The sequence below is a fragment of the Strongylocentrotus purpuratus genome, unplaced genomic scaffold (assembly GCF_000002235.5).
Source record: "Strongylocentrotus purpuratus isolate Spur 01 unplaced genomic scaffold, Spur_5.0 spur5_scaffold_15, whole genome shotgun sequence".
Classification (NCBI taxonomy): Eukaryota; Metazoa; Echinodermata; class Echinoidea; order Camarodonta; family Strongylocentrotidae; genus Strongylocentrotus; species Strongylocentrotus purpuratus.
In genome coordinates, this window is record NW_022145600.1 from 19,102,979 (window position 1) to 19,130,033 (window position 27,055).

Sequence of the window (27,055 nt, forward strand, 5' to 3'; positions counted from 1 at the left end):
GAAAATGGAAATTTGTTAAAAAAATCTTCGGACGGTTCTTATAATTTGAAATGTCGTCTTAAAAATGGTACTAAATATTTGGGATAATTCTTTCAGGGGAAACGGTAGCCATTTTCCCCTAGAAGTTTTGACTTTTTCAGCCTGCCTATGGAGATTGCACTGTTTTCCCCCTTTTTTGTCGGTTTTCGCTCAATCAACTAGTCGGCAAATCTTACACGAGTGACGTATAAAAAATCTTCGGACGGATTCAGAAACCTTGCCATCCCACCTTTACGTTGGTATAACGATTGTTTTCATTCGTTGAGAGGAAACGGTAGCCATTTTCCAACCAATAAAAAGTAGCTATTCATAATAAACCAAGGTGACTGGGATAGTGTAGCGCTATAGCTACTCACAACGAGTGCGCCCGTACCGTACGAACAATGCACAGTTATAGCTTCCGTGCATGCAATGGCTGTAGAGGTCAGTGTGTGTATTTAACGCAGTGCGTACAGAGTGTGTGTGCGTTGCGCTTAAAATCTCAGAGACCGCATCATGTCTATACATGCGCATCCGAATGGGAAGTCAGTATAATCATTGGCAGAGGGAATGAGTTCGATTTCGTCGACGGTGTGATATGGCAAGCCTCTGCTGGTGTAGTCTACCGTATTTTGCATTTATTTAACTAGGTGAGTTTCATTTCTAATCCTAGTTTGTTAGTGTTAGTAAGTAGTCAACGAGAGCAAGCCCTCGCACCCCCGCTTTGTCGCATTGAACTAGTCCGATCAGTGTACTTTCACGCAAGAGTGCACTTGAGCGCTCTCTCTTCGTGAAAGCGGTTGTTTAGTGCTGTATTCTTTTATGCGCGTTTAGGGCTAAAAGTTTTCCATATTCGCGGTTCCGACATTATCGTCGATCCTGCATGACATGAGCATATTTCGCATCATAACAGAGGTTTTAGAGAGGAGAAAGGGGAATCAGAGAGAGCAGAGAGAGAGAGAAAGAGAGAGAGGGAGAGAGAGAAAGAGAGGAAGAGGGAGAGAGACAGGGAGAGAGAGAGAAAGAGAGAGGACGTGAGAGAGAAGGGGGAGAAGGGAGAGAAAAGAGGGAAATATTCTCTTTAGCATGTTTACAAAACGCATCCTTAAAGATACTATATCCCTTTTGCAGCCAACCTCAAATTCTGTAGAACTTTGCAGGAATTATGAATATATCATGTATATCCTATTTGTGAAATTTAAACGTTAGCAGTGTCCTTATATTCAACAAATTATGCGAGGAAACCCGTTTACTTGCTAGACTTCACTGTCAGACACTATTGTCAGTATTGAGTGGCTGACTGGCTTTTTCTTCTTCTTTGGTAATAACATACATAAAAAGAGCTATAAAGGGTGTGTCTACTACAATAACCCACTTCTTGTAAATGCCAAAATTAAACTGATTGAATCTTTGCGCAGCATAAAATGTATGACCATGCGGTACAATGGTCTAAAAATCAAGACCATTACTTATTGGCTCTATAGCTCCTAAGTTCTAAATTAGTATTATCTTTCAAATGCCATTGGAATTTAACCTTTTCACTTTTTTTGGCCTGCAAAAGAGACATAGTACCTTTAAATTAGATCTAATACTCGGTTTCATGCTTACGCGTCGCATGATTTAATGTCTAATTTATGTTGGTTTCCTTTATATATATATATATATATATATATATATATATATATATTTGATTCTTCAAGAGCTGTGATCCTTTGTTATCCTTTTGCACTATTTAAGTTATTTACTTCTCTTTTCTAGGTTATTTTCCTGGCACAACGATTAGGAAAACCACCCAACCATCCCTCAAATTCATTTAATCCTATTTTGAAGATATCTTGACCCGGAATCCTGACTTATCATAGCTTAGTAATTGACGGGACCAGTGATTTTTGCGACTGATTACATTGATCACTATGTGCAATAAATCGCAAAAATCAATCACACGATCAATTGCTAAGCTATGGCTAAGCTATACAGGGCCCTGTCGTTCAATATTCAATTCTGTCAAAGTTGAACAACATTACGAAAGAGGGGTTACATGTCATTCTTTCAGAAGTTTCGTTATTCCGAAAATGAAATAAGGTTTGTAATTTTTAAAGAATTGAATAGGGGTTCCAAAAGTGAACCTTGTACCGTTTTCTGAAATGACACCTTCAGAATAATGCATTCATTGTTCGAAAGTAGGAATCCGTTCGCATGGGAAATTAGTATTTCGGAATTATGAATAATAGTAACCACCGAATAATGAACCTCCGAAAAAACTACAGGGCATCCCGATCAAAACATTTCCGTGCGCAAGCGCTTGAATTGTGAACAGTGGTGAAAAAAGGGGACATTTCATCTCTGCATTTGCTACACAAAGGCAAACTTGTCTGGACAATTATACTTCAGGGGCAAGTCCACTCCAAAAATAACTTTCTTTCAATAGAAGCAGAAAAATCAGACAAACCAATCGAAAAAAGTTTGATCAAAATCGGATAACTAATAAGAAAGTTATGACATATTGCCAACTCACTCGTGAGTCTGTGACCTTACTATCCACTAATCATTTTCTCTATATCGATAATATAAATTTTCAATTTTTCCCCTAAGAATCTTATTTCTTTACACCAGCATCCAAGTTAGATCGATAATAATATGTTGATGTGTGGATGCACTAATCTAGAGTAATTTTGTTTCAGTTTAATCATGAAAAATGTGAATTTTGATAAATTATTTTTTAGAAAAAATCAATAATTATGAATATACAATATTCAGAAAATAGTATCTGATTCAATTCTTCAAAGGTCATAAAAGATTTTGTGAAATGTCATGCACGCGATATGATACAAAACATATAACCTCGGCAAAGGGACGGGGGAAATCAAGTTTTGGGGGATAAAAAGGGAAATTAATGGGATTAAACTATATGAAGCAATTAATAAATAGTAAGGACAATGACGTCACAAACTGATAACTAAATTGGCAATCTGTGTAATGATTTCAGTTGTTCTATAGTTTTACATACTTTTTCAAAAATCCATAACTTTCTTATTTCTAATGTCCTTTGGCAAGACATTGATCTACATTTGCCACTCTCCACCCAGGTGTTAAAATGGGTACCCGGTAGGATGCGAAAGCTAATGTGGTTTGATTAGCAAGTGGCGCTTGTAAAATGGCGACTGGCTGGAATGCTCCCCAGGGAGTGGAGAATGTGCACACCTTGTGTGCGGGTAAGCCTGAATCCGATGACCGGGGTAATAATATGTTCCGCGCCTAGAAACGTAGTATTAGGCGCATTATAAATGTGAGCTATTATTATTATTATTATTAGTTATCCCATTTTGCTCAAACTTTTGATTGGTTTGTCTGATTTTTCTGCTTCTATTGAAAGTAAGTTATCTTTTGAGTGGAAGGCCCGGTCACACAGAGGGGACGCATTGGGGACGCACGGCCAGCGCATTGGAAATTTGCAATTTAGGCCAGTGCGTTGTCGTTCGCTACGGAACGAAGGTCGCTATTCATAATAGGAGTAGAGGGTCGCTGTTCATAATAGGAATAGAGGGTCGATATTCATAATAGGAATAGAGGGTCGCTATTCATCATAGGAATAGAGGGTCGCTATTCATAATAGGAGTACAGATTCGCTATTCATAATACGAAATAAGGGTCGCTATTCATAAGTGGAATAGAGGGTCGCTATTTATAATAGGAATAGAGGGTCGATATTCATAATAGGAATAGAGGGTCGCTATTCATCATAGGAATAGAGGGTCGCTATTCATAATAATAATAGGAATAGAGGGTCGCTATTCATAATAGGGTCACTATTTATAATACGAAATGAGGTTCGCTATTCATAATACAAAACGAGGGTCGCTATTCATAATACGAAATGAAGGTCGCTATTCATAATAGGAGTAGAGGGTCGCTGTTCATAATAGGAGTAAAGGTTCACTATTCATAATACGGAATGAGGTTCGCTATTCATAATAGGAGTAGAGATTGGCTATTCATAATACGAAATGAGGGTCGCTATTCATAATAGGAATAGAGGGTCGCTATTCATAAAAGGGTCACTATTCATAATACGAAATTAGGGTCGCTATTCATAGTGCGGAATGAGGTTCCCTATTCATTATACGGGATAAGGGTTGCTATTCATAAAAAATGAAAATTAAATAAGCAATAAACACAATGTTAAAAGGAAAGCGAAATAATTGGCGTAGGCGGGAGGGGGGGCACATGGCCCCGAATATTTGTAGAAAAACATTTATTGAAAACATATTGAAAAAATTTCTGGAACAAAAAAAAGAAAGAGGCGTGCCCCCCCCCCCCCCCCCATCAGTCCGACCTGTTTGTGTTTCACGGGGTAGGGGTGCGGTTAGGGTGTAGCAGTGTTGCCATCAAGGGTTTGATCTATCATGTCCCTTACCTTCAGCAAATGAAGGAAGCGACAAAAAAAGGGGTTGTAGGCAGGAGCGTCGCTAGACCTTTTTCAGTGGGGGGGGGGGGGGGGGTGTAGAGGCCACCGAGTACCGACAAAAAATAGCCAGCAATTACCGACAAATATATTAATGCCAATGTCCCAATGTGTACAAATTTATTCCTATAAATCAGGGGCCAGAAGCTAAATTATTTTCCAGTCCTCCAACCCCCTCCCGCGCAAAGCGCGGAAGCTGTGACGTTTCTTTAAAATATTAGCGAAAAAAGACGATTCGTTGTACCGTTCTCGACTCTTAATTCCTTGTCTGAATTTAGTTGTTTTTTTAAGCTTTGCCGTTTAATTAGGAAGAAGATTCGTTGTACCGATTCTTAATCATTGGCTGAATTTTCAAAAATGTTTCTTTATCCGATAAAAAGTCACACTTCGTAGGGGAAACAAAATTACCGGCTGACCGACATAATACATCCCACCGACTTCAAACTTCTACATAAATATAGTATACGAGGATCGAGCAAGAATACCGACACAGCGGACCCGACACAGCAACATATTATCTATGCGTATCTTTATTGCTTCCTCGACGTGGCGACTCCACCAAACATACCCCCTGTGTTGCACTAAAAAGACCTTATCAGACGTCCTTATCCATCACCATCACCCTCACCCCAACAATAAAAGACAATAAATGTTTGATTCATATTCGGATTGCATTACCTCTTTGTACGATACATGACGCGAAAACCGTAAAGGTCCGAAAGTGTACAAGCCCCCTATCCCCCAAAGTCTCAAACAAATCACAATTCTAAAGTGCCCCCCCCCCCCCACGTCTCACCCCTCTCCGGACAGTAAGTAGGCTCGTGGTCCGGCCCAACTCCGCTAGGTCCATAAGTCCTACTACTAAAAGCTACTTTCTACAAAACATAATTGTCGTATACACAATGAAAATTTCTGAAATAGCAAACTCAGTCCTTAAATAACTATGAAAATGGGCCTGCTTGGTCTACTTAGTGTCGCATTGGCATATCCTGGATAAGATCAGTCGGGGGCACACTGGTGGGGCGAAATTTCCCACAAGGAAGTCAAATTACGTTAAAAACAAGACAAATGTTCAGGGCCATGTGTCGCCTTGGGGGTGTCCTCCGTCCAAGGTTTCCCTTTGTTATGAGCATTTTGGATATTGCTTAGTAGTGGGGGCTGTTAGGGCTAAATAGGGGTTGTTTGGTGCAGATTCTTCTATAAGCACCAAATTTGGCCCAGAGGTAGATTATACCATACTTTTTCTGCCGGACGCCAAGAAGGGCACCCTCTGGGTATGCCATATTGGGCAAATCCAAAATGGCCGCCATCTGAGTTAAAGGTCAAGCGTAGTTCCAAAAGGAAAAGCGCTTGTATGATAATAGTTTATATATTTGTGGGGTTTTCTGGGTCGGAGAATCTAATTATGATGTTCTTTCATCGATTTGAGGTCTCCTAGGGGCTACCATACTGGTCATATTGGTCAAATCCAAAATGGCCGCCATCTGATAATTACAGGTCAACAGTAGTTACGAAAGGAAATGGGCTAGTATGATAATAGTTTATATGTTTATGGGGTTTGGGGGGTCAGAGAATCTGATTATGATATTCTTTCATCGATTTGAGATCTCTTTGGGGCTGCCATACTGGTCATATTAGTCAAATCTAAAATGGCCGCCATTTGATAGTTACGGGTCAAGTGTAGTTCCAAAAGGAAAAGAGCTAAAATGATAACAGCTTATGTATTTATGGGGTTTTCGGGGTCAGAGAATCTGGATATCATGTTCTTTTACCAATTTGAGGTTTACTTGGGGATGTCATGCTGGTCATATTGGTCAAATCTAAAATGGCTGCCACCTTTGAGTAAAAGGTCAGGTGTAGTTCCAAAAGGAAAAGGGCTAGTATGATAAAATTGTATATAGTAAGGGGATTTTCGGGGTCAGAGAATCCGATTATGATGTTGCTTGTATCAATTACAGGTCTCCTTGGGGCTGTCATGCTGACCATATTGGCCAAATAAAAAATGGCCGCCATCCGAGTTAAAGGTCAATCGTCGTTCCAAAAGGAAAAAGACCAGTATGATAAAAATTGATAAATTCATGGGGTTTCCGGAGTCGGATAATCTGATTATTATGTTCTTTTATCAATTTTATGTCACCATCCTGTCCTAAGGCTACAATGAAGTCCATTTCCTGGTTGAGGAAGATGAGGGAAGATGCGCCAAATTCACACTGCGCCCATATGTTTCATTAATATCATTTCATTTCATTTTTCATTTCATTTATTTTCATATTTCTCATAAACATACGTATATTTCAAATGAAGTACAATTTTTTTTTTTTTTTCAATAACACATAATAATAACAAAGATAAGTGGTCAATATGAATTTGTGATTTAACTAAGAGAAATATTATGGGACCTACATGAAAGCAAGCTTGTAAGGCTGTAGGCCCCAGTAAAGTAATTGTGGTAATACATTGAGGACGGATATACATGTAAATAGTGACCAATCTAAATGAATCAAAAATAAAAAGGAAATAATAATAAACTTGCGGTGGTGCTGTTTATATTATCCCTTCCTTTCTTACAGTGTAGATAAAAGTACACGTACTTAAATTATCATACAATGGGTGCTCAGCTGGTAAACGAACATTACAGATAATAGTAAAATGAATACATTTGTATATTACATACATTTAAATAGAATAACGAAGCAAGCAAGCACACTGTGTCAGCCGTCGCACTCTCTGATATAGAAGTAAAGATGTTTTATTAGTAATCGATTTTGATTTATCATTATTGATTTATGCAAACTTTCCTCTGTGAAATGCATAATAAATTCGTTTTCGAGGATTGACAAATAGATAAACAGTAGAAACAGACCATGGATAAAGAAATAAACAGCTTGTTCGATTTGTTTTGAAGCATTATATTCAAAGACCCGAAACAGCTTTATCTTTATTATCCATATAAATAACGTCTACATCACTCTCAGATGGGAGATAATACCAATACGAAATGCATTAAGCAACGTCTAGACATAAAGGTCGAATCTCAACTTTGTTTTTCTCATTCTTCTTTACATTTCGAAGCGTTGCATGGGATCTTAATCCTGTTTTTTCTACATACATCAATGCCCACATTTAAGCATACTTTGAATCTGGTCACGCTTCGAAAAGGTCGTGGCCTAGCATTTTGCTTCTGTTGATGATCAAAAAGAGAAAGCACCCTTTATAGATCAGGGACAGTGTGAACAAAGCACAAAGTAGGAGCAGTGCAATTTAAATATCAAGGGATGGATTAGAGTTTATTTCTAAAATGAAATGAAAGGGCTATTTTATTTTCAAGAGTCCTTTCACTTCATTTAAGAAATAACCTCTCTTTATATCTTAGAGACACTTTCTCTTGAAAGTCAAATAAACTCGAGAGCCTCCTTGGGCTCCGCCCCGGACCCCCCGGTAGGGGCTCTTCCAGGCCCCTAAAGCTGTGCCATATCATTGTACGGATCCATTAGAAAGCAAAATAAGCCCAATAAATAATTTGTATATACATACGTTTATACATACATACATACATTATGTATGAAAAATAGATAAACAGTAGAAACAGACCATGAATAAAGAAATAAACAGCTTGTTCGATTTGTTTTGAAGCATTATATTCAAAGACCCGAAACAGCTTTATCTTTATTATCCATATAAATAACGTCTATAATCACTCTCAGATGGGAGATAATACCAATACGAAATGCAGTAAGCAACGTCTAGACATAAAGGTCGAATCTCAACTTTATTTTTCTCATTCTTCTTTACATTTCGAAGCGTTGCATGGGATCTTAATCCTGTTTTTTCTACAAACATCAATGCCCACATTTAAGCATACTTTGAATCTGGTCACGCTTCGAAAAGTTCGTGGCCTAGCATTTTGCTTCTGTTGATGATCAAATAGAGAAAGCACCCTTTATAGATCAGGGACAGTGTGAACAAAGCACAAAGTAGGAGCAGTGCAATTTAAATATCAAGGGATGGATTAGAGTTTATTTCTAAAATGAAATGAAAGGGCTATTTTATTTTCAAGAGTCCTTTCACTTCATTTAAGAAATAACCTCTCTTTATATCTTAGAGACACTTTCTCTTGAAAGTCAAATAAACTCGAGAGCATCCTTGGGCTCGGCCCCGGAACCCCCGGTAGGGGCTCTTCCAGTCCCCTAAAGCTGTGCCATATTGTACGGATCCATTAGAAATCAAAATAAGCCCAATAAATAATTTGTATATATATATGTATACATACATATATATAGATATATATATATATATATATATATATATATATATATATAGTTCTCCTATGCAAACTTCCTCTGTGAAATGCATAATAAATTCGTTTACGAGGGTTGGCAATGAAAATAGATAAACAGTAGAAACAGACCATGAATAAATAAATAAACAGCTTGTTCGATTTGTTTTGAAGCATTATATTTAAAAAAACCCGGACAGCTTTATCTTTATTATCCATAAAAAATAACGTCTATAATCACTCTGAGATGGAATAAAATACCAATACGAATTGCATTATGCAACGTCTAGACATAAAGGTCGAGTCCCTGGGGACTTGGATTACAATAATGCCGATAAAACTTTACCGATGACCATAGAAATGCCTACTATTATTATTTATTATTCCAAGTAAAGTTTATTATAAAGAACCAATTTCGACATTCAGAAATGATTTTCGGTGACTGATGTGTCAGATGTGATCATTCACAAAGGAAAGACCAGCACACAAACAAATTACAGTTCCTCTCTCAGCTCTCTTTATGTTCATGTGACCTTTGTAAAAGTTCGTTCCCGATTTTGGCGCATGCGGAGTGTGCAATTACGAACTCGCTTATTGATAAAATAACATCATAATCAGATTATCCGACCCCGGAAACCCCATGAATTCAACTTTTATCATACTGGTCCTTTTTTTCTTTTGAAACTACGCTTGACCTTTAACTCGGATGGCGGCCATTTTTTATTTGGCCAATATGACCAGCATGACAGCCCCGAGGAGACCTCAAATCGGTACAAGCACATCATAATCAGATTCTCTGACCCCGAATACCCCCTCAATATATAAACTTTTATTTTACTAGCCCATTTCCTACGAAACTACACATGACCTGTAACTATCAGATGGCGGCTATTTGGGATTTGATCAATATGACCAGTATGGCAGCCCCAAGGAGACCTCAAATCGATGAAAGAACATCATAATCAGATTCTCTGACCCAGAAAACCCCAGAAATATATAAACTTTTATCATACTGGCCCATTTCCTTTCATAACTACACTTGACCTGTAACTCAGATGGCGGCCATTTTGGATTTGACCAATATGACCATTAAGGCAGCCCCAAGGAGACCTAAAATCAATGAAAGAACATCATAATCAGATTCTCTGACCCCCAAAACCCTATAAATATATAAACTATTATCATACAAGCGCTTTTCCTTTTGGAACTACTCTTGACCTTTAACTCAGAAGGCGGTCATTTTGGATTTGCCCAATATGGCAGTCCCAGAGAGCGCCCTTCTTGGCGTCCGGCAGAAATCGTAATAGTATGGTATAATCTACCTCTGTGCCAAATTTGGTGCTTTTAGAAGAATCTGCACCAAAATATCCCTAACAGCCCCCACTATAGGCCGTATTATGAATAGCGACACTAACTCTATATTATTGGAAATCTACATACGCGTTGTTTTGACATGTACTACCGAATAGGAGTAAAATCATCGATAAAACTCCTATTTCATAACGCGATGGTCTCTTGTTTTGCTGCTGTGTATTTTTATGCCAATTGTGGCACTTTGAAATGTGATTTGGAAGTTTGATAGTGGATTCTTCGAAGTTTTATGGAGGTGAAAGTGAATGATCTGATGCTTGTTACTGTTCAGTGAATGACTATACAGTCCCATATGCTATCGTTGAGTGCGGGTGACTATATATACAGTTATACACATTTGTGTTAGTTCTTCAACCTACATCATAATCGGTGCAGTATACTCAGACCTATTATCTGTTTGTGTTGTTACACAAGAACATACATGAGTTAACTGATGTTTGATATCATTTTTAGCGAGGAGTTATCAGACATGTTTTGAAAGATTGTCTCCTCTATTTGCGGAAATGTGTTGGTGAATATGTTTAGTATGAACGAAGGTCTAGTTCGTCAACTTCAACTGTAATATTCTGGTTGCCTGAACAATTTTTCTTCAACTTTTGGTTATATTCATATATTTGTACTGACATATCACATTCCCCCTGAGTGAATCACTGGCTTCAGCAATATGCCAGTTAAATCTAAGGCTGAAGAAGCAGCCATGAAAACTATTCGTGAATATCTCCAAAGCGACGATTACTACGACGGCATTGAAAAGGCAGTCGATAAAGCCGTAAGCAAACAATTAGGTAAACTTATCGAGCGACTGTCAAAGATTGAAAAGGTTAACGAAAACATAATAGAGCGACTTGACCATAATGACGTCAAACTGTTGGAATTTGAGTCCATCCTGCAATCAAAAGAAGTAGAAATTACGAGATTGAATCATCAGTTACGTAACCATCAATCATCTATAGACAACTTCAAAATGTCCCTAAACGATACTGAACAATACTCTCGGCGAAATTGCATCAAGTTCTACGGTGTTGAGGAGATGAACCGTGAAGGGAATGGCAGTATGAGTGAGAACACTGATGACGTCATATGTAAGTTGGTGACGGAGCGTCTCGGGGTATCCCTTACCCCGAATGACATAGACCGGTCCCATCGGATCGCTGCTCCCAAGCGTGACGAAGCACACGGAACTACGTCACTGGCACCAGGCACAGCGCGAGCATCGAAGAAACCAAGACCGCGAGCAATCATCGTGAAGCTCACTACTTATCGCATGAGAACTGAAATCCTGAAAGTGCGCAGGAAGCTAAAGGGAAGTGGTATCGGAATCGACGAGGCATTGACGAAGACCAATCAGGACCTTCTCTATGCCGCTAAGCAGCATGAGAAGGTGAAAGAGGCATGGACCTCAGATGGGCGCGTAATCGTGTTACTGCCGGCAACCAGAGGAAACACCATCAAGCGAGTGATTCGTAGCAAAGAAGAATTAAAGTGGTTATAAAGAAAGACAATGAATGACCGAATGAGAGAAACTGATGAAAATAAAATGGACAGTGAATGTTATGGACAATGAAAATAGTTAATGAACAATTTTGACACTGGGGAAGAGACAAATTAATGAACAAATACTAGTATACAATCATTTTCACTGATGCATTTCCATATGCATTCAATTTTATATTTTCTGTTTTGTTTTTGCCCGATATATTATATATATATATATATATATAGAGATATACATATATTAATTTGGACTACTCAATAGACCTGTTTAATTTTGTAGTTTACGTAGTTTTTGTAGGAATATTTTGTTCCCGTATTTTGCATGTCTATGAATTTGTGTTCTGTCTTTCCATTCTTTTCTGTCAACAATGATGAATACCTTAACTGTGTTGCACAAGTAAACAAAATACGTATAACTTACGATGATTTAAATGACATGAGTGAAGATGTAAGATTAAACGATTCTATTCCAATTCTTGATTCTGACTTTGATCAACAATATGTAAATGATTGCAAATATTATTTGGAAGATGAATTCAAAGAGTCTATAGATCCAAATTTAGTACAATTTAGTGCTATACACTTTAACTCGAGGAGTATGGCCAAAAACTTTGATCAAATTTCTGCCTACCTTAGCAACCTTTCTTTAAATTTTACGGCTATTGGTATTACAGAGACGTGGCTGAATTCAGAAAACGAAAATCGTTACATGTTGGATGGATATAACTTTATTAATAATAACAGAAAAGTTGGTAGAGGAGGAGGCGTGGGAATATTTTTAGATGAAAAGTTGTGTTATCGATTACGGGATGACTTGAATCCCACGTGTTCTTCATGTGAAACTGTATTTGTTGAAATTAATATACCTCGATTAAAAAGTATAGTAATTGGTGTAATCTACAGACCCCCGAAGTCCAATTTATATAAATATATGACATATTTTGATAAACTATTGCAAGAACTCTCCAAGGAAAATAAACAAATCTATCTCCTTGGAGACTATAATATTGATTTATTGAAAATTACTTCAAATAGTATTATTACTCTAATGAACATAATTGCGTCACACGGCTTTTACATTCAAATTAACCTTCCAACCCGTGTAACCAACTCATCCCTTTCTATTATTGATAACATATTAACGAATGACAATGATGTTACTCCAGGTATTTTTTATTCCTCAATTACTGATCATATGCCAATTTTCTGCTATAAGAGAGGTGTTTATAAAAATGTTTCAGAACAGTCCTATACTTACAGGAAAATCAATGATTTAACGATTAATAGTTTTTTGTTGAATTAAGTAACATTGATTGGGGTGACGTACTAAGGTGTATGGATGCTGATAAAGCTTATACTTTATTTATGAATATATTCCTCAAATTGTATGATAAACATTTTCCTCTTACATCAACAAAAAGGAGAAGAAAAAATAGGAAACCGTGGGTTACCAATAAAATATTGAAATTGATTAAGAAAAAAAATAAAAGTTTTAAAACATTTTGTCAAACAAGACGTACAAGTGATGAGAGAAAATTTAAAAAAATTAGAAATAAAGTTATTAATGCCCTTCGTAGAGCTCGTCAAGAATATTATAAGAACTTGTTACAATTGAATCGAAATAGTATTAAAAAGACCTGGAAAACAATTAATGAATTATTGGGCAAAAAGAAAAGTCAAATTCCAAAAACATTTCAATGTAACGGAAAATTATTTACTGAGCCTATTGAAATAACAAATCAATTCAATAATTATTTTATTAACATTGGAAAAACTGTTAGTGACGCGGTACCACAATCTATTCATTCTTCTCATTTTTATTGTCGAACAAGTGTTGTTGATTCAATCTTTTTATCACCTGTACATACGAGTGAATTAATTGATGTCAGTAAATACCTTAGAAGTAATGCAAGTTGTGGAATCGATAATGTAAGCTGTAAAGTTGTTAAGCGGGTTATCCATGCCATTGTATAGCCGTTATTTCATGTATTTAATCTTTCCATTGTATCTGGTAAAGTACCCTTAAAACTTAAAGAATCTAAAGTAATCCCTGTTTTTAAGAAAGACGATCCCGGCAAATTTGTAAACTATAGACCCATATCCCTCTTACCATGTTTTTCTAAATTACTTGAACGACTAATCTATAATCGGTTATATACATTTTTAAATATCAACGATATTTTAAGTGACACTCAATATGGATTTAGACCCAGCTATTCCTGTGAACATGTTCTTTTAAAAGTGCAACAAAAAATATTAGATTCATTTCAAGCTAACGAACATATAATAGGGATTTTCTTAGACTTATCTAAGGCATTCGATTCTATGGATCACTCGATACTTTTATTTAAACTACAACAATGTGGAATACGAGGGATTGCATTAGACTGGTTTAGGGACTATCTTTTAAACAGAGTTCAATATACTTTTGTCCACGGTGTTTTGTCTTCTTCGTTAAATGTCTTTATTGGGGTACCTCAGGGATCAATACTGGGTCCCCTGCTATTTCTTTTATACATAAATGATCTTTGTAAATCATCTAACTTATTAACCTTCTATCAATTTGCTGATGACACTAGTATATTTTTTTCATCTAAAGATTTGAATAATACTGTCCGCGTTCTAAATAATGAGCTTAAGAATATATCTGACTGGTTAAAAGCAAATAAATTGTCCCTGAATGTTGACAAAACTAAATGTGTTTATTTTCGAAAAACTAAATATAATATAGGATCTAAAATTTCCAAAATTTCCGATATAGCTAGCAATAATGGTCCTTTAATTAATAACGATAATATTCCCATTTACATTAATAATAAACTTATTCAATTAAGTAATTCCGTTAACTTCTTGGGTGTCGTATTAGATAATTGCTTGGGATTTAAGGACCATATCACAAATGTTTTACATAAGATCAGCAGAAATGCTGGCTTGATAAATAAGCTAAAATATAGTTTGTTACCCGAAAATTTGATAACTTTATATCATTCCATTATTTTCCCTTACTTGAAATATTGTAATATTGTATGGGCCACTAATGCAACACAAACTGAATTAGACTCACTATTTAAAGTTCAAAAGAAATGTTTAAGAATAGCTACCAATTCTCATTATCTAGCACCATCAGCACCTTTGTTTAAGAAGCTTTCGTTATTAAATATATATGATATAAATAAGCAAGAAATCGCAACGTTCATGTACAAATATAAAAACAAGTTGTTACCTGCCCCCTTTTCAGACCTCTTTCAATATAATAGTCAAATTCGTAATTATAATACACGGCTTTCCAACAAATTTCATTTATGGTCTGTTAAGTCTAGTTATGAAGCTAAATCAATGAGTTATCTAGGTCCTAAACAGTGGAATATGATTCCCCAAGTAATAACGAAATCACAATTCATATCTTCCTTTAGAAAACAATATAAAATCTTACTACTAAATAATTACTAATCAGCTCAGTTGTTGATTTTTTTTTTCTTCTAAATTGTATATCTGAACCCTCTTTCATTGTTATCTTGTTTTCCTTTCCTTTCTTTTCCCCCTTTATATATTGTTTTTCTTCTCTCTATTTTAATTTCTCTTGTCTTATAGATAGTTGAAGTGTTTGTACTTTGCTTATTTTACTTAATTTATTGTTGTGTGCTTATAATATGTTATATTTCTTTTTGTATTTGTTTTTCATTCTTTAATGGGCGATCCAACTTCACAGGTTTTCGCAACCTTCATGGAAAGCCCCGCATATAACCTTTGTAAACATAGTTAAAATTTACGGTTACTTTGTATATTTTGATTTTTATATTGCGAAATAAAACTGAATTGAATTGAATTGAATTGAATAGCGACCCTCATTTCGTATTATGAATAGTGACCCTCTACTCTTATTATGAATAGTGAACCTCATTTCGTATTATGAATAGCGACCCTCTATTCCTATTATGAATAGCGACCCTCATTTCGTTTTATGAATAGCGAATCTCTACTCCTATTATGAATAGCGACCTTCATTACGTATTATATACCTCACTTAAGAAATCCAGCCATTTGATTGGTCGAAATTGCATTCATAAACTTTAACTGTTCCTGTAAAATTCCCGGTAACCATGGTTAAAACAGTTCTAAAATCCCAATAACCATGGTTACCGGGAAAATAGGTCAGTCTCCATGGTTACCCCATAGGTTTACATGTTAAAAAATGGTCTGAGCGATCGAGGATACCGAACGTGTGCGAAAAATTGGTCGGTAATTTCAATACAATTGAATCTCGATCGATCTTACCGACAATTTTATCTTGCATTGTTGACATGAAGACGAAAATAAACTTCCAAAAACAAAAAAACAACATCTGCCGATAGATCTTGATCTAAGTTCGTGCCAATATGCATTGCAAAAGTAAAAGGAGGGCCCGTTTAATGGAGCAGCGGCGAAGCATCCACCACGCGAAGCCGTTTTCAATCTATTTTAATATATATATTAGAGAAAACTGCTACATATGGTGACAGAGCGCGATGGCCGAGCGGTTTAAGGCGCTGATTTTAGTTACATCACCTTTTGTACGCAAGAGATCGAATCCCATCTTCGACAAAAGTTTTTTTATTTTTTATTTTTTATTTTTTAGTCTATTTTTTTTTCGGCATATGAAAGTATTAATGACTGCTTTAATATTCGAGAAATCGCCGAGGGCAATAGCCCAATTGTAACCTTCCCGAGAGCGTATAAAAACAACTATTTCTCTCAAAGCAGTCATTAATACTATATTATGAATAGCGACCCTCATTTCGTATTATGAATAGCGAACCTCATTTCGTATTATGAATAGCGAACCTCATTTCGAATTATGAATAGTGACCCTATTATGTATAGCGACCCTCTATTCCTATTATGAATAGCGACCCTCTAATCCTATTATGAATAGCGACCCTCATTTCGTATTATGAATAGCGAATCTCTACCTCTATTATGAACAGTGACCCTCTACTCCTATTATGAATAGCGACCTACATTCCGTATTATGAATAGCTACCCTCATTTCGTATTATGAATAGCGACCCTCATTTCGTATTATGAATAGTGACCCTATTATGAATAGCGACTCTCGCTTCGTATTATGAATAGCGAACCTCTACTCCTATTATGAATAGCGAATCTCTACTCCTATTATGAATAGCTACCCTCTACTCCTATTATGAATAGCGACCCTCATTTTGTATTATGAATAGCGACCCTCTACTCCTATTATGAATTGCGTACCTCATTTCGTATTATGAATAGTGACCCTATTATGAATAGCGACCCTCTATTCCTATTATGAATAGCGACCGTCGTTTCGTATTATGAATAGCGAATCTCTACTTATATTATGAATAGCGACCCTCCACTCCTTTTATTTAATTTTTTCTCTTTTCCTCATACGAGGCACTTTATTACTTTATATCATTTTAACAACATTGCATATAGAGTTTAATTACAATATATATATATATATTCACAATCAACAAACTGATATAATAAAATAGGGGAAACATAAGGAAAGTGGAAGGGAAAGATCAAGGCATGAATATAAATGCGTTAAAGGTTCAACTACGATATTGAACGTTTTCAAATACATCACTAACTTTACAGACTCCGTTTTCATTCTTTCTTTTTTTAAATAAAACATTTCGTTCATGTTTGATATAACTGTTATACCACAGAATTTCATTACATATGTCTCTTACATTCAGGAAATGAACATATCTTAATTCGCACCAGTATGTGAGTAAGTTAGCATAGAATATTGGTAACTTATACATCTTACATAGCGAGAACATGTCTTTGCTTGAGCAGTTTACTTTCAAAATTAATGGTATGTCTTGAATAAAACTGATCCAATATCTGAAAAGTATTCTCCATTGCGACTTACCTCCTTTCATATATTTTGAAAACCAAGATAATTGCAATGATTGGAATTTGGTTTGGATATCTACCATGTTTAAACCCCAACCCTCTGCAGCACGAGTAACAACCGCTATTTTTACTTTTTCCCTTTTTGATCCCCAAAGAAAGATATAAATTAATCTGTTTAGGTTGACAACAAACTTTTGTGGAATTGGTAAACATGTCGCAATATATACAAATTGGGAAGCAATAAGCGTTTTTATAATTGTTATTTTCCCATAGTATGTCAGGTTCCTCATTTTCCAAACTCTCAGCAACGAATTTACTTTCTCCAGTTTCTTTCATGAATAGCGACCCTCATTTCATATGATGAATAGCGAACCTCTTCTCGTATTATGAATAGTGACCCTATTATGAATAGCGACCCTCATTTCATATAATGAATAGCGACCCTCATTTCGTATTATGAATAGCGAATCCCTACTTCTATTATGAATAGCGACCCTCTACTCCTATTATGAATAGCGACCCTCATTTCGTATTATGAATAGCGACCCTCTATTCCTATTATGGATAGCGACCCTCATTTCATATTATGAATAGCGAACCTCTTCTCGTATTATGAATAGCGACCCTCTATTCTTATTATGGATAGCGACCCTCATTTCATATTATGAATAGCGAACCTCTCCTCGTATTATGAATAGCGAACCTCTACTCCTATTATGAATAGCGACCCTTATGAATAATAAACTTTATGAATAGAGACCCTCATCACGCATTATGAATAGTGACCCTCATTTCGTATTATGAATAGCGACCTTCTTCTCCTATTATGAATAGCGACCCTTATGATTAACGACCCCGATTTTGCATTATGAATAGCGACCCTCTTCTCATATTATGAATACCGACCCTCTTCTCTGATTATGAATAGCGATCCTTAAGAATAATGAACCTTATGAATAATGACCCTTTTCTCAAATTATGAAAAGCGGTCCTTATGAATAGCGGTCCTTATGAATAACGGACCTTATGAAAAGCGGACCTTATGAATAGCGGTCCTTATGAATAGCGACATTGACCCTCTCAGAAGGGTCAATGTCGCGGGGGGGGGTACTCACATATTAAGACATACGGGGGTGTGCCACTCTAATGGGTCACTTTTTCACAGAAAATCCCTAAACATGGGGCCCATTTTTAATAAAAAATATACCTGAACATGGGTCCGTTTTTCAAAATTCCAATTTTCGAAATTGCGAAATATGGGCTCTACTTTGAGACCCCCCCCCCCCAATGGGTAGGGGTTTCGGGGCTTCAGCGGCAAACCCCCGTCCAAGAGAATTTACCTAGAGTTTAGAGTTGCATAATTAGCTACTAGACAGACTATAGAGCCTAAGTTATAAAAACGGCTTTGTAAAAATAAAAAAGGCTTCGTTTCAAGGTACAACAGTTTCTACCAGGTTGTGTATTACTAAAGAAAGTGTATTCACAATACACCTGTGCAATTAGATATGGATTATCGGATATCTGGTAGCAAAATTATTGTCATCACATGTGTATACTAGAGGCACTTAATTGCTTACCCAGAAAACTCAATAAAAAGAAGCTAATAGCAGAGACGAATGTAATTGCAAGTGGAATGTTTGGGGGAGCCATTTAAAGAAGAGTGATCTTTTATTAAACCTATAGGTTTGTTATTAGTCACTGAGGTTGAAATCACAGCTCAGACATTTTGAAAGGTTTTCCTCATCCGTAGGCGATATTCTTGCATAATCTTGTATAATGAAATACACACATAGAAAATACCAAAATACACCCTCCCCCCCCCCCCCCCCCCCCCTTCGTACGTGCCTGTCTGAAACTATTGGCGCTCCACTCTTACTTCTAATTACAAACTACTCTAAAAGAAAGCAGAAAATCGGGGAACCATATTGGTGAAAGGTTGAACGAAATCGGATAACAAAATAATGATTTTTTTTTCTTCAAATTCTAATCTCTATACGTATTGGAATTTCAAATTGGTTGAATGGACAATACCACTCTGACGTAGTGCCGGACAAGTTTTTGATTTTTGTTTTCTTCTTCTAACATACAAAATGACATCACTGATTGATTGGTCCGTCTTTCCCCTCGTATCTGTTTAAGAGGATGGTGTTGTCCGCACTCAGGCCGTCACATGGGGTCTTGACCGTATTGACCAGAGGTCCCTTCCTCTTGATAACAACTACAACCCAAGCAGTAAGCTATTCAAGTTTATTATTGATTCTGGGCCCTGTTTCATAAAACTTGATAGCAATAACAAGCTACAAAATACTGTTATAAGCTACCAAAAATATGGCAACTGATTGGCTGAGCGCGAATTCGTCATAGAAATTTAGCATTTGTTATAGATAACAAGTTTTATGAAACGGGCCCCGGTTTCAATACATTTAATTGTTTGCATAAAACAGCCATAATGTTCACCACTTTATATCACACTTGACACTCCTGGCTCACTATTGGCCCACTATTGACCTACCGATAGCACGACTGCTATTATGGCGCTCGACGGCTCGAGCATGTCAAGGAATCAAATTTGCCGGGCACCTAGTCACCTCATCCGGGTTAAGTTTATCAAAATGTAGATTATTGTCTTATTTATTTATTTATTTATTCAAGTTTTATTTAAAATAGAGGGTAGGTACGTTCAGTTTTAAAAACTGCTTTCCAAGCACGCCCACTAGGACGCCATAACAAATATGTGATATTCAAAAATACAAGGAATACATGAAAATATAACATTCATACAAAATAACGTTAGATGTGGCAGAGACATGTAACCCAGCCTATAGTTTGCAGGCACAAACCCTTATCAGACGTAGTGCGTAATAGAGTGTCTGATCTAAGAGACTATGACGAATGCACGGTCTAATAAAGTGCTCATATAGGCCCTGTACTTAGCCAGAGCTAGGCTCATCTCAAGACTTAAGTGTCAAGTTTGAGTCTGTGTCAGCAGACTACACGTACACGTTTTTTTTTTTTTTGGGGGGGGGGATGGGCTTATATTACCACACCATTTATCTATACACGGTTTATAGGCGTAATGTAATGATTTTGGTGCCATAATCTCACCAAACACTTGTTTATTTCATAATCTTATTTTCATAGTAGTTTCATTTCGGCTTCAAATGTTACACTATAATGATTTAAGCAATATAAAAGACTCAATTGAATATATTGATTTAAAAAACGTAACAGCATTTTACAACCCCCCCCCCCCCCACACACACACACACACACACACACCTCTCTCTCTCTTTTTCTCTCTCCTCTCCTCTCTCTCTCCTCTCCTCTCTCTCTCTCTCTCTGTCTCTCTCCCTCTCTCCCTCCATATCTAATCGTTCCTTTATCCCTTCCTCCCTCCTACTTTAGGTGTGATCGCCCTGATGCTTCAAGATGCCCCCACTGCTTCCCCGTCCGCCATCTCAAGCGCCCTGCTCAACAATGCTTCCACCGACAAGATTAGTGACGTCAAGTCTCTCTCTCCAAACCTACTCCTCTACACCAACTAATACCGCAGTCTCAGACGAACAAAACCGACACCAGGAGAGTGTTTCACAAAACTTGTCATCAGTGACAAATGACAGTTTTTGTTATAAGCTACTGAAATCCTTGCTTTGATTGGTCATCAGCAGATTTGTCACTGACTTTTGTCATTTGGTCATTGAAAATAGGCTTTGTGAAACACCCCCAGGCCTATTAAACAAAATGATGTATTACCCTAACGGCCCCAAGTAGGTCGCTTTGGAATCAGTTTGGAGTCGGTTTTTTTATCGGCATGACTGAGGTATAATACCCCCATACAGTCACACCGACAAGACCAACATCACACGAACCAAATTACATATTACCCCCTAATAACAAAACATAGGTTGCTTTGGAATCGGTTTGGAAACGGTTTCGCGGTGTGACTAAATAAGTGCACACCTTTCACTAACTGTAATAAATTCAATTTTAATGCACATTTTATGTTGTCACTTTAGAATTTGTTTGTCGTGTGTGTATGTCTCTCTGTTGTTGTTGTTGTTGTTGTTCGTTGTTGATGATGATATTTTTGTTATTTCTTTGTTTTGTTGATATAACATGATCGCTAAGATTTTCGCGAAATCAACTCGAGAGCAATTTTAGAACCCAATTTTATGTCTTTTAGAAACCACTTTCGGATTGCGTAATATGTCATGTATCAATTAGTGTCCGCCCGTCTCTGCTGGCGAGGTTAAAATGCGGGCAAAAACGTCTTTCGTGATTGTGGCGATCTGAAAGCTTATTTGGGATTGATATTGAATAAATTACATAGTAGAGTAAAAAAAAAAAAAAAAAAAAAAAAAAGATTAATGCAAAGAGAGAGAGAGAGGGGGAGGGAGAGAGAAAGAGAGAGATAAGGAGAGATAAAGAGAGAGAGAGAGAGGGAGCGAGAAAGAAAAAGAGAGAAACAAATGGAGAGAGAAAGAGAGAAGGGAAGCAAGAGGAAGAAAGAGAGAAAGCGAGAGAGAGAGAGAGAGAGAGAGAGAGAAGAGAGAAGGGAAGAGAGAGATAGAGAAAGAAGCCCCCTGTTACACCCACAAATGTAATAACGCCCACAAATGTAATAACACTTTACCCACAAATGTAATAATACTTTACCCACAAATGTAATAACACTTACCCACAAATGTAATAATTTCACCCACAAATGTAATAACACTTTACCCACAATACTTTACCCACAAATGTAATAACACTTTACCCACAAATGTAATAATTTCACCCACAAATGTAATAACCACTTTACCCACAAATGTAATAATTTTGAATCACCCACAAATGTAATAATGACTTTACCCACAAATGTAATAAATTTGAAGGGATATTTTGTCGAATTTGTCGAATTTGTCGAAACCCTGTAATAAGGCATGGGTATAGTGCGCAGTCTTTACTCCAGACCCGGTTATTTCAAAAATTTAAAAAATCTTCAAAACTAAGACCCCATTATCCTTTTCCTGTGGAATAACATGAGAATCGAGCGTAGTCTTTCCTCCAGACCCGGTTATTCAAAAGTATTTTTTTTTAAAATTAAACTAAGACCCCACCATCTTCCAAACTAAGACCAGGTAATAAAGCATGGGTTTAGAGGGTAGTTTTTCTTCCAGACCCGGTTATTTCAAAACTTTTTTAAAAATCTTCAAAACTAAGACCCCATCATCTTATTCCTGTGGAAGAACTGTTGTTGTTGTTGTTGTTGTAGTCTTAAAGACGTGTGTCATTCAATTAGTACATGAGTATTGAGCGTAGTCTTTCCTCCAGACACGGTTATTTAAAAGTTAAAAAAACAAGAAACAAAACAAAACAAAACAAAACAAAACAAAACAAAACAAAAACCTTTTAAACTAAGACCCCTCCATCTTTCAAATTAAGACCTGGTAATGAAGCATAGGTATAGAGCGTAGTATTTCCTCCAGACCCGGTAATTTCAAAAGAAATAGAAATTAAAACAAAAATCTTCGAAACTAAGACCCACCATCTTATTCCTCTTTTTTTTCATTTAAAAATAAATTACATTATTACATATGTGGATACAACACGTCACAAATAAATGATTGGTCAGCGGTCACACGAACTGACGAATCAGTTAAAATGGTCCATATATATAGCACACAGTGTCTCATTGACTTTTGAAAGTTCACCCACCGTAATTTTTAAAATAGGTTACAAGCTCACCATTGCCTATAATACACATGTGAAACAAGTCGAACTTTGGACTCAGTCTGCCAAGTGATTGTAAGATTACTTTTAGTGTTCTGAGAGGAATACGCCAAGGGTGTCCCCTCTCGGCCTAATTGTTTGTAATGGCCGCAGAATTAATGGCAAATAAAGTGAGAGAAAATAAGGAAATCAAAGGTCTAGATATTGATGATAAAGGTATTGATCTGAAATTGCTGCAATATGCAGATGACACCTTATTTTATGCATCTGATATAAATTCTTTTGAAAATATTTTAATCGAATTAGAGGTTTTTGGCATAGTTGCAGGACCGAAGTTAAATAGAGAAAAGACTGTCTTGATTTGGATTGGAACAGCCTGTCAACGATGGCCGTTATCTTGTTTTGGCTTACATTGGACAGATGAGCCAGTAAAATACTTAGGACATTATATCGCACCTGATCTGCAGTGTGCTTTAAAGATAGATTGGGAAAATAAATTAGAAAAAATGCAAAAACTGTTAGATAACTGGAGAAAAAGAAACCTGACTTTGTTTGGAAGACTGACTATTATCAAATCATTTGCAATTAGTCAAGTTATCCATTTAATGATTGTTGATACAATACCGTCTACTTTTTTGATAAAACTTAATAGCCTGATATTTAAATTTCTTTGGAAAAGTAAAATTGAAAAGGTAAAACGATGTATTGTTACTGAGGATTATTGTGAAGGAGGAATACGAATGATTGATGTTAAAAAGCAGATGTTTAGTTTTAGGCTGAAGTGGCTTGGGATGCTTTTAGATAATACAACAGGGAATTGGAAAGACATGTGTAAACATTGGTTTGACTGTTTGGGAGGGCTACATCTACTGCTCAATTGCAATTATACTGATTATACTTTAAATCTCTTAAAACTTAGAAATGTCCCATATTTTTACATAGAAATATTACATGCATGGTACCTCATAAACAAATACACATCAGCTGAATGTCAGACACAGAAACATGTCGACGAAAATATTTTATGGTATAATCAAGATATTGTTTTTGAAAAGAAAATGTTATTTTATGAAGACTGGTATAAAAGTGGTATTATATACTTAAATGATATCTTTAAAAATGGTACTTTTGTTTCAGTAAATGAATTATTTATCCGCCTTAAAACTAGGAGAAGTAAACAATTTTTGATTTTTGACTATACAAAGTTACAAAAATCAATTCCAAAAATTTGGATAAATGATAAGCATAGGGTACCTTTGGTTTTCAAAGACCATAATTTCTCTATCCCCCATTTTGTTTTTGGAAAATCAGTTAAGCCTGTTAGTCTTTTGAGTAGTAAACAGTGGTATAATATGATTAGTTTTGAACAAATTAAAATAAATAAATGTTGTTTGTATTGGGAAGGTGTCTTGCAGAAGGACGTTAAATGGTCCTCTGTTTTTAATAGGAATTTGATTGGGATAAAAGATTTTCGTCTACGTGAATTTAATTTCAAGCTTTTATATAATATGTTACCAGTTCGTAACAATCTGTTCAAGTGGGGTCTCTCATACGATGACCTTTGTTTAAAATGCAAAAAGACTGAAGATGTGCTTCACGCTTTCATTTCATGTAAGGCAAATGAAACCTTCTTTGCATATTTAAAGGACTTATTTTCACGTGCTTTCAATCTTAGAATAGAGATAGATATTGTTTTATTACTCAAAATGAATTCGCAAACCGAAATCGATTTGATAATGACTATTGCTTTTTGGTCGATTTATAAAATGATTATTTTTCGTAATAAGTATGGGTATGATAATAGAGATTTGAGTTTAATTTACTTATTTAAGAGAGAAATTACTAACAGAATAGAAATAAACGAACATTTGAAAGTACAAAATATGAAATTTCCTGCGAATTTGCTTAGGTATATTTAAATAAATAACTTGTGTATTATTGATGTTCCATTGATTTGCTGAATTGTAAGCAAAATTATGTTATTGTTTGAATATTGAATAAACACCTCTAAGAGGCAAAGAGAAAAAAAAAATTATTACATATGTGGATACAACACGTCACAAATAAATGATTGGTCGGCGGTCACACGAACTGACGAATCAGTTAAAATGGTCCATATATATAGCACACAGTGTCTCATTGACTTTTGAAAGTTCACCCACCGTAATTTTTAAAATAGGTTACAAGCTCACCATTGCCTATAATACACATGTGAAACAAGTCGAACTTTGGACTCAGTCTGCCAAGTGATTGTAAGATTATAGGTCAAGCACACGAAGGATAAGAAGCATGAATTATCAATTATCACTTCTGCTATGTTCATTATGTCCATTTCATCCAAACCCCCACCGTAATTTTTCCATTTAGTAAAAGCAAACATTTTGCCGAGTTTAGCAAAAACATGAATATTCATGAACGGTCAGACAATACAGCCTTTTAGTACGTAATGTATAGTGAATGGGAATGGGCGATGATCCGTCCAGGAGGTAGAGGTCAGTGTTTTGTGCTGGCAATGTTCACACGAGCGAAAATGAGACAATCGGAGCAATATGCGGGTCTGGAGGAAAGACTACGCTCAATACTCATATTCTTCCACAGGAATAAGAAGATGGGGTCTTAGTTTTGGAGATTTTTAAAAAGTTTTGAAATAACCGGGTCTGGAAGAAAGACTACGCTCTAAACCCATGCTTTATTACCGGGTCTCAGTTTGGAAGATGGTGGGGTCTTAGTTTAAAAGTTTTTTTTTTTTTTTTTTTTAACTTTTGAATAACCGGGTCTGGAGAAAAGACTACGCTCGACTACGGCCAATACAACTACACATCTATACAGATGGGTCAAAGGTTCCAAGTTTTGGAATAAGTTCTGCTTCTTTTTATGTACCAGCATTCTCCTTTCAACAAGCCAAACGATTGGCGGATCACACCTCATCTTTCAGAGCCGAATTGGCTGCAATTGTCCTTGCGCTTAATTGGCTAGAGAACATTAATGTGTATGTTGGCATTGTTATTTTTTGTGATTCCGTAAGCGCCCTGCTCGCCATAAAGGATGAAAAAGATATTACATTTGTAACTGAAATTATTACATTAAGTACAAAATTATCGTATCAAGGAAAACACATACACTTAGAATGGATTCCTAGCCATTGTGGTGTACACGGAAATGAAATGGCAGATTTTTATGCAAAATCTGCTTTACAAAATAACATTGAAATTTGTAATAAATTATCCTTTTCTGAAATAAAGAGTATTATTACCAGCAAGTATATAAAACTCTGGCAAGACAGATGGAATAATTCTGATAGATCTCTTAGACATATACTGCCTACAGTAAATCAACCATATGAATGTAAGTTGAACAGATTTGAAGAAAGTATTCTCCATAGATTAAGAATAGGAGTGATAGGTTTGAACTTAGATCTCTTCAGATTGAATATACACTCGACAGGCCATTGCAATAACTGCATAGGACGTACTGAAACTGTAAACCACTTTCTCACTGAATGCCCAAAGTACATAATAGAAAGAGCTATGTTACTCGTAGAAACTGATTTATCACATCCACAGGAAATCATGACACTACTTAAACTTTCAGAAATAGTTAAACAAAAAGCAATAGTTCGCTTCGTTTTAAGAACAAAGCGGCTGTATCAAAACAATTAAATTGTTATTGAGGTTTTTTTTTTTTTTTTTTTTTCTTCTTATCTTCTCTTTTCCTTTTTCTTGCACCAACAAAGCCCACAATACTTGTAACTAATTTGACCATTTACTTTTTCTAACAATTCGGTGATCACCTCCAACATCACATGCTAGCTGGCACCCCCTCACCTATGCCGGAGT

General features: G+C 36.1%; 1 long non-coding RNA gene across 1 annotated transcript; it reads left to right on the top strand.

Moving 5' to 3' along the window:
• Positions 1 to 369: 369 nt before the first annotated feature.
• Positions 370 to 21,501, top strand: LOC115924074. Its single transcript, XR_004064165.1, has 3 exons — positions 370 to 668; positions 19,644 to 19,736; positions 20,910 to 21,501. It is a non-coding gene; the product is annotated as an uncharacterized LOC115924074 (long non-coding RNA).
• The last annotated feature ends 5,554 nt before the right edge of the window (positions 21,502 to 27,055 follow it).